The following is a 9,868-nucleotide window of genomic DNA, read 5'->3' on the forward strand; positions in this document are numbered from 1 at the left end:
GTAAATACCAGAAGAAACTGTAAAAAAAGACAACAGATACAAAAGCAATATGTTTCAGGCACATACTGAAAGAAAGAGGATACATCCCAAGTAAAAACTGTCAGATAAGAAGAGAAACTTTCACAGAGTAAAGCGAATTAAATAAACACAGTTGTCTTCGTAATTCGGCGAGCATATAGTGAAGGCAGAGAGGAAGCTCAGTCCTCTGGCGTCCCAGTGAGCACGTGGTCGAGTCTCCCCCCACAGGGGCCGCTGCTAACACGGAGGCCTGGGGTACATGACCAAATACCAGGTCATAGGGAACATGAAATTTAGTGAGAGGGTAAGGATCTTCTGTCAGCTTTGGCATCCATTTTCCAGTCACTTGACACTGTTCCCCAAAGACGTCGGCGGAGCATCTGCTCTGTTGACAGCATGAGCTGCTTGACATTTCTTCTGAGGAATGAACGATTAGGGTTCTTGGAAAGCAGGATGGAGCCCGGCAGGCAGTCGCACAGCTTCCGTCCACCTCTGCAAACCGCCTCCCAAACGTCATGGATGCGATTACATTCAAAATTTTCTCTTAATAAGTAAGTGAAGGGCTAAACCACAGCCTGCTTCTGATACCAGATCTGCTCTGGGCGCAGTTCCGAGGTTTCCACACTGACGGCAGGAAAGGATGAACGAAAGGTTTTCTTTCGAAAGCATGTGTGTCTGGTGCAGGCCTTGGGGTGGACCTGAACCACACTACACAGAGTTGATCGCCTGTTTTTATGACATTTTCTCATTACTAAGACAGCTTTTGAGTTACTATGCTGCTTATTTCTTGAAGAAAGTGTATATAATGGTATCAAATGCCTATAGTAAAAACTTGCAAGAGGTATAAGGAAAAATAAATCAGCCTTTGACTCCACGTTTCCAGGATACACTGCAATGTTAGCCACCGTCACCAGGTTCTTATGTATCCTTTAACCAGCATTTATAGATTTACAGCATTTTTTTCTTAATGACTGCTTGGTATTCCATTGCATGAAGGTATTTTCTAAAATTCCTATATTGTGTGGTATTTACATCATACCAATACTGTTTTGATAAAACTACTGCAATGAACAGCCTCACACATTCAGGGAAAGGCAACCAAATTTGGTTAAGAGCCTGGAGTGTAGAGTCAAACTATCTAGAATCAAATTTGAGTTTTTTGGTTTTTTTGGGTTTTTTTACTAGCTTTGATCTTGGGCAACTCACTTAACCTTTATTTGCTTTAGTTTCCTCATAAGTAAAATGGGATAATAAAGTAGTACTGGCTTCATGGAGTTTCGTGAGGATAAAACTAGCTGATGAGTACATACATAAGTGGAATACCTAGGCCAGTATTAATATGCCTTTTAAAAGGTATCACATACTTCTATCCCCACCCACAGAATATGAAAGAGCCAGTTTTCATTCTTCCTCAGTAGCAGAATAGTCTAACATACAAATAACCTTTGCCATTGATAGGATGAAAATTATATTTCACCGTTGTTTTAAATTTTATTTCTTAATTACAAAAAAAAGGGTATTTATATGTTCTGCACCATTCTAACTGATTTTTTGGTGAACTCTCTATTACTATTTCCTCTCCCTATTTTACCATTTTGTTGTTCATAATTTTTCTGTTAACTCATGGAGATGCTCTATATCTTAAATATGACAAGTATACTTCTATCCATGTATTTTTTATCTGTTGACATTTATTTTGATATTTATATTAGGCCAAGACTTTAAAAAAATATCTATTTTAATAATACCAAATATCAGTAAATATTAGTAAATTAAAATACCAGTATTTTAATTGATGACTTCTGGTTTCTTTTATGTGCCTTAGAAGACCTTTCATCCTCCTTTAGTAGAATGGAACAGAGAACCCAAGGGGAAAATCACCATATGTGGGTGTTCAATTTGTTTTAGAAGTGATTCTGTAGATCAGTGGGAAAAAGACTTTTTCCAAAGGGAGATTGGATATCCATATGAAAAACAAAAGTTATTTGGCCTCTTTGTCACAGTACAGCAAGTCCCCTACATATGAATGAGTTCCGTTCTGAGAGCGCATTCGTTAAGTCCAATTTGTTCCTAAGTCCAACAAAGTTAGCCTAGGTACCCAACTAACACAATTGGCTATAAAATACTGTACCATAATAGGTTTATAATACTTTTCACACAAAGAATACATAAAAAACATACAAAAAAATAGAGAAAACATTTTCAATCTTATAGTCCAGTACCTTGAAAAGTACAGTAATACAGTACAACAGCTGGCACACAGGGGCTGGCATCAAGTGAACAGGCAAGAAGAGTTACTGACTGGAGGAGGGAGAGGAGGTGGGAGATGGTAGAGCTGAAGGATCGTCAGCAATAGGAGACGGAGGGCAAGCTGCAATTTCACTCACGCCTGAGTCACATTGATGGCGCAGGTTCTGGTTCCTTGCTGGATTCAATTCTATCTACCCTCTTGAAAAAATGATCCAGTGATGTCTGGGTAGTAGCTCTTTTTTTCTTGTCATGGATGACACAGTAGCACTGGGTTGCATTCTGAATGGCTGCTGCAACCTTCGTGTACAATTCTACATTTGGGTCCTATGCCTCAAAAACTAACAGTGCCTCCTCAAATAAAGAAAATCCCCTTGCCATTTCCTGCAACGTGAATCTCTTCGGTTCTTCAGTTACTTCTTCCTCTTGTCTCTCTTTGTCCTTTCTTGGTGCTTGGAGCTTCTTAGCAGTGCCAGCTATATCACTGTTGCTTTTACACTTGCTTCCGGACATCCAGAAATAAAGATACGGTACTACTGTACTCTATACAGTACTATACAGTAAAGTACACAAAAGCATAACCACTTGTAGAGGTGTATGCATGTGACAATGTACACCAGACACGTGAACTAACTTACGTGATTGGATGTGTGAATGCACGTTTGCATCTTTGAAAGTTCGCAGCTTGAAAGTTTGTGTGTAGGAGACTTAACTGTACACACAAGATCAAATTCTGGGAGATTGTATACCTATATGTGAAAGACACAACTTTCAGAAAATCATGGAGAATAATATATTCATGACCTTGGGGTAGGAAAATAGAATAAAAGAAACTGATATGATGAACCATAAAGGAAAGTTTGATAAAATTTGACTACCAAAAGTAAAAATTCACCTCCATCAAAAGCTACAATTAAAAGGAAAACCCACAGAGTAGAAGACGCTTACAACTCATATAATCTGTTAACAAAGGCTTTATTTCCAGAATATATAAAAAGTGTCTTCAAATCAATAAGAAAAAGTACATTATTGAAATGTAGGTAACACAGTTTAAACAGAAACTCCATGAAAGAACATATCCAAATGGTTAATGTGAAAATGTGTGATGACTCATTAGTAAGCAGGGAAATGCAAATTCAATAAAAATAAAATGTCACTGCCTATCTACTACAAAAGACTGATAATGCCATATGCAGAGAGAACTTAGAACACATTGCAAGTGTTAAGTGCAGAAGCATTGCTACGTCAGCAAAGAGTTTAGCATCATCACGTGAAAGAGGATGGTAACTTGGGCAGGGTGTGCAGTTGAAGTGGTGGAAGGTAGTAACATTATGTACATATTTTGAGGAGAGATGATAGATTTGCTGTTGGAATGTACGTGGTGAGGAAGAAAAAGATAGAGTGAAGCATCATTTCAAGGACTGGTCTGAACAAACGGATGAATGAGGTTGTCATCAATCAGTGTAGGAAAGACTGTAGAAGAGCTTTTATTTTTAATGGAGGAGGGGATGGCTCCGTAATCCAGTTTCCTGCCATGTTAATTTGAAATACCAGTTATGAATCCAAGTGGCAGTGTCAAATAGGTAGTTGCAGATACAAATCTGGAGTTCAGGGATAAGAACCAGGCTAGGAAACTATACTTGGATTCATCAGTAAAGGGAAAGTATTCAAAATTATGTAACTGGAAGTAATTACCAAGGCAGTGAATATAGGGAATGAAGAAAGTCAGTAAGAAGACTGACCACTGAAGTTTAAATGTTTGTGGAGGTGAGGAAGAACCAGCCAAGGGTATGGAGGATTGGTAGTGAGATAGAAGGGCAAGCAGGAGATGGTGGTAACCTGGAAATCAATCAGAAAAAAAATATTTTTAGGAGGAGACAGTAATCAGCTGTTAAATTCTGTTGATAGGCAAGGCAAGGCAAGAACCGAGAACTGAGGCCATTGGTGACCTTGAAAATAAAATTTTCGGAAGCCTGGTGGAGATGAAATCCTGAAAGAAATGGGTTCAAAGTAGGGGAGAAACCAGTAGTAGGATATAGACAACACTTTTGAAGAGTTTTGCTGTAAGGGAAAGGAAAGAAAAGGCAATAACAAGAGAAGGAAGTAGAGTAGAGAGAATAGGATACGTGTATGCTGATGACGGAGATACAGTAGAAAGATAAATTATAATGGCATAAAAAAGAGCAGATATGGAAGCAATATCCTGGAATGGGCAAAATTCATGAAATCTCATGTGCAAGTTGACAAACTTCTGTTAGGAGTAGAAGTAATTCATTTATTATAACACCAGAGAAGAAAGATCACTGGAGCATGGCTGCAGATAGGTGGTCAGATGTATTAATAGAAGCTCCTGAAATATTTGCTAATCACTTTTATTTTCTCAGTAAAATAGGAAAGACAGACATCAGCTCTACACAGAGAAAGGGGAGGTCTATAAGGATATTTTAGGAGAGAGAAAATGATATGCTGTTATCTTCCAGAAGAGTGGGAGAGTGAATGGGCAAGGAAATAGTAATAAGAATGCCAGGAAGCAGTAAAATACTAATTTGCACAGATTTTTGTGTAAATATGCAACAATATGACTTTTTAAATCACAAAACAGTATTTTTTTCTTTTATATACTAAAATAATTTATTGTGTTCTGAGAATACTAGATGGACCCGATGTATGTGGTCATTGTTTTTAGGGAGCTTACAAAACTTCCTCCTCTGAGGTCCTCTTGGGAAGCTAAAACATTATTTCCATTCATAGTAAACTACTGAGAAAACAGGTTTTGGTTCATTCTTTAGATATGCATTCAGAACATACAAACACAAAAACTATACGAAGAAATTTAGTTTCTGAAGTATTTCATTTTAAAGGACGTAATTATTCTCATATTATTTCAAAGTAAGTTATCTGTGAATTGCTTATTTCTTATCTGTCTTCTGGATTTTAGGGGCAAAGAGGGCAAAAACGTTTTCAACACCATTCAATCTTCAGGTCCTGGAATGGTGCTAGCACATGGTAAGAGCAAAGTGACTATGTGTTGAACATATAAATTAATGGAAGGAACACAGTATATCAGAATATGCTACTTGAAGAAATACCTGAAGAGAAAAAAGAATCCCACGTATTTTCCATTTCTATATTTTACACTATTTTGTTGAAGTGGAGACTTAATAAATATTAGATAAATGTGATTAATCTATTCAAAATATTTTGACTATAAGACGTATGTAGCCCTAGAATATCACAGGAGTACAGTATAATGGAACTTACAGAGAATTTTGCTAGATATTGTTTAAAAAGATTAAGAAAAGTTCTCAGCTCACTGAATTTCCATCTTCAGCAAATAAAGAAAATGTCATTAATTATTAATGAAAGCCTTTTCACTTATTAATCTGTGAATTGTACGTGTAAGATGAATTCGCTGTTAATAACAAAATGTGAATATGAAAGATAACATGCCCAACTATCAAGTTTGCCGAACAAAGTAAAGTTCTTACCTCTCCTGGGGATGAATTTCATTAGGAAAAATACACTGAGTATTGTTAGGAATGGAGAACAATTGGGCATGGATGAGGAAGTTATGACATTGATGTATATTCCTCTATAAATACTGAGATTTATCCTGTGCATCATTCAATACATATTGGTTAAAAATAGAGTTAAAGACCTCATATCAGTGATCTAGGAACATAATGTGAGAAACATGATAAATTAAATGATTGATTGTTCATGTTTTAATGCTTCACACATTCACCGATACTGAAAAAAAATTGTTCATTTATTTAGGCTCATTAATTATGAACTTAGAATCATTTAGGGATAAAAAAAAAAACTTCCAAGTTAATATTTTGTTGTCAGTTTCTGAATAAGTTTCTTAAGAAAACTGGTGAACTGGTTAGCTATGGAATCCATTATTTCAAGTTTCTCATTTTGAATTCAATGTGAAAGTTTACTTATTTATTTATTAAATACAAGCTGTGGTGTAATTTATTTATCTATTAACTACAAACTGGTGTATTATGTTTTAATTATGAAAACATCTGTAAAATATGTATGTTATTATTGAACTAAACAATGAAAGAGATATATTTTGTACTACCAAAAGTCAAATTTCAATAGGGTTACATTGGGTTGCTTAATGGCTTTTTAAATTTTTTTTTTTTTTTTTTTTTTTTTTTGTGGTACACGGGCCTCTCACTGTTGTGGCCTCTCCCATTGCGGAGCACAGGCTCCGGATGCGCAGGCCCAGCGGCCATGGCTCACGGGCCCAGCTGCTCCGCGGCACGTGGGATCCTCCCAGACCGGGGCACGAACCCGTGTCCCCTGCATCGGCAGGCGGACTCTCAACCACTGCGCCACCAGGGAAGCCCCGGCTTTTTAAATTTTGTAAACATGACTAATTCTGTTTTATTGATGACTTAAAAACTTAAAATCATGCAAATATAATTTATTTTGCCTTGGCACTAATCCAGACAGTACTTGCAGTAAGCATACAGTTCTCTATAAATGGTACTTCTCCTCAATAGGTGAAAAGACAACTGGTAAGTATAGTGAAATTCTTTTCCTCTAAAAATAGTGATGATCCCAATAAGTTATTGCTACACATTGACTATGGTCAGAGTCTTATAAGTTTCAGGAATGAAATTTCTGTTGGCAGCCTTACATCTCCCTACTTGCAAGGAATGTGCAAGTTAGGGGACCCTGGTCTTCTCTCTTGGTCTGTTTCCTATAAGCAGGACTCCTTGAGGATGGACTATGTTTCTAAGATCTCTGGCTTTCTTTTCAGACAGAATGCTTGAAATTACTCAGCTATATATTTAGCATGTCCACCATTACACTCAGCACTCCGAAATGGATATTGCCTCTGTCATCATTTTTTTTTATGTATCAGTTTTCAGGTGTTTATTTTTAAAATCAACCACTTTACTGAATCATCACACCTTGCATGTGCATTGTAAACAATAAATCCAAACATCAGTTAAGGGCAACACTACATTACTAATTGTATCGTAACCAAGATAAACCATTCTTCACCTGAAAAAACTTTCCCACCTTCATCATATATATTTTTTCAATGACTAGAACATTAAGTCTTTCATTGTGGACCTGTATATTTATATATATTTATTTTATGTATATTTGGTAGATTTTGTGTGTGTGTGTGGCATCATTTATTGAATCATTTTAATGATTTTTGAATGTCTGACCTGGCATTGGTACGTCACCTCTGTTTGTTTGAATCAGTTCCTGACTTTAATCTTGGCTTGAAGGCTATGGGGTTATTAGCAAAGTGCTGCTCCTGTATCATACAATCCCTACCGCTTTCCCACTACATCATCACTTCATTGATTAGGCAGAGTTCATCGTACTGCTCCAACATGAGCAAAGATTCTTTTCAAGAGAACTTGACCTTTCTATAACTTCTTGCTATTGATAATTCCCTGAATTGAACTTATTTCTAAGAACTGCATCACCATTCTCACATTCATGAAAAAGAGCCAGTTTTCTCTTTGTTCTATACACAGCCAAAAGCTATGAAATAGAAGTGTCTTCTCTGGTCAGCACTTAACTCAGTAAGGCAACTGGCTACCTGAATCCAGTTCCTCTCTCAAACTCACCAGTATGATAACTTACTTCAACTCTATATGGGGATAGTAAAAGGGAGGGGGAAGAACTGCTACAATAATGGGGCTTTAACACCATGGAAAAAAACATCAGTTTGAGAGGAAGTGTTTTCCCCAAATATTCCATGTCGTTCCATATCCTAACTCACTGGGTTTAGCCACTAAGCTTATGGTCAACCAAGAATGTGATTATTCTTCTACCATGAAGGAGGTCAACATTGCTGCCTTACTGTCACGAGGCCACTTCCCCAATGATAACAACTGCTCTTCTTGATCATCTTCTGGGAATACCACGACATAATACAGATTTGGCTACCCAGTAGTCTAAGATATATTACAACAGTGCATTTACCAATTCCATTCTAGTTCCATACTGTACCTAAGACTAGGGTTTTCCAATGTTCCATCCCAAATTATTTCAAGCCACTTGGTCCAGAACAGTTTTTTAGAGATTCTGTAATGGGGTCAAATGACCACATCAAGACTGATGTAAATTTCAATAAATACATGGACCAATTTGAATACAACTCACTTGCCATTATCAGAGTTTTAAGAATAAAATTATCTATAAAGCCAAAGAAAATAAATATATGCAATTTTCGAGTCAATCTAAACAAAAAATTGTTAAAATAAATCAAAATCCCTTATTAACATATCTTATATTAGTATACTTCTTCCTGGAATCAAGAAGTCACATGTTCCTATGTTCCTTAAAAAAAAAGAAAAAAAGAAAAAAGAGGGAGGAGGAATAGGGAGAAGAAAAGAAGAAAAAGAGAGAAAAAAAAAGGAAGAAAAGCATGTTCCATGTCAAAATTCTCCAGAAGTGTAAATGCAATCATACCAATTAAGGACAAGCATCAAATTAATTTCTAAGGGTTTTTTAGTTGCTCATATTCTGGCATGAACAAGGTACCAGAATGTGGAGTACAGAGGCTCCTTGTCATTTGTCTTGCTGTGTTTCAGAGCATCTAAGTGCCTACTCTTCTGTGATCAAGTTTCCTTTCTACACTCTAAAACTTTTCTACCAGTGCTGCTTTCTCCTGACAGTAGGGTGTTTATATTGATGACAGGCAATCCTACTGGTAAAATACATTGATTTATAACTTGGACAACTCCAGTTATTTGATCTCCACATACTGCTTGATCTCATTCAGTCATATTTGGGTGTCTTCAATTTCCTGATATCCCTAAACATGTATCAACCTAATTCTGTCTGTTCTTCCAACTTGGGAGGTGCCCTCACAATAGTTCTTGGAGTCCCTCTTGATGTATAAATGTGTTCATTGTTTAGATTGTTGGGAAAACAGCTGTGCTTAATTTTCTCTGTTGAATGTCCTTTTACATTTTTTAAAATAATATATGTCTCAGACCCTGCCGGAATCCTCTGTTGTAAGAAATGTGCTTCCTTTCATTTCTGGTTCTGTCAGAACATTCCTCTTTTTGTTCTCCTGAGTAGGGAAATCGTTTCTAAGAGTATGACTTCTCTGAACCCCAAACCTAGCCCAGATCTGGATTCTACTTATTGAGATCTGCCTGTTTTCCCCCTGGTTCATATCATCCATCCTTTATCTTGCCTTGTTTTATAAAATTTCCACAACATATTCTTTGAGAAAACTACTGGGGTCCAGGGCAGGCCACTCCAAAATGCACCTCAATTTTATATTGATAATTTGGAGTTAAAGTTACCTATGAAATGGCCGATGCAAGAGGAACAAACACTTTGACTCCCGGTCTCTGTCTTCTTGAAAGCAGGAAATAAATCTCTCATACGAAAGGTGTCCTCCTTGTACAGGGAGGTATAAAAATATCCCTATCATCAGAGATAGGGAATTCAGAGTCCAGAAATCTGTATAAATACACCTTGTTACTTTGTTAATTTACTACCCAAGCCCAAACTTTGCTGAAGTCCCTTATTAATTAAGCACCCAAAGCTATTTCTTTATCTTGTCAACTCCTCACAAATTTATTGTTTCTTTGTGTAAAAAGAT

The sequence above is a fragment of the Mesoplodon densirostris genome, chromosome 14 (assembly GCF_025265405.1).
Source record: "Mesoplodon densirostris isolate mMesDen1 chromosome 14, mMesDen1 primary haplotype, whole genome shotgun sequence".
NCBI lineage: Eukaryota > Metazoa > Chordata > Mammalia > Artiodactyla > Ziphiidae > Mesoplodon > Mesoplodon densirostris.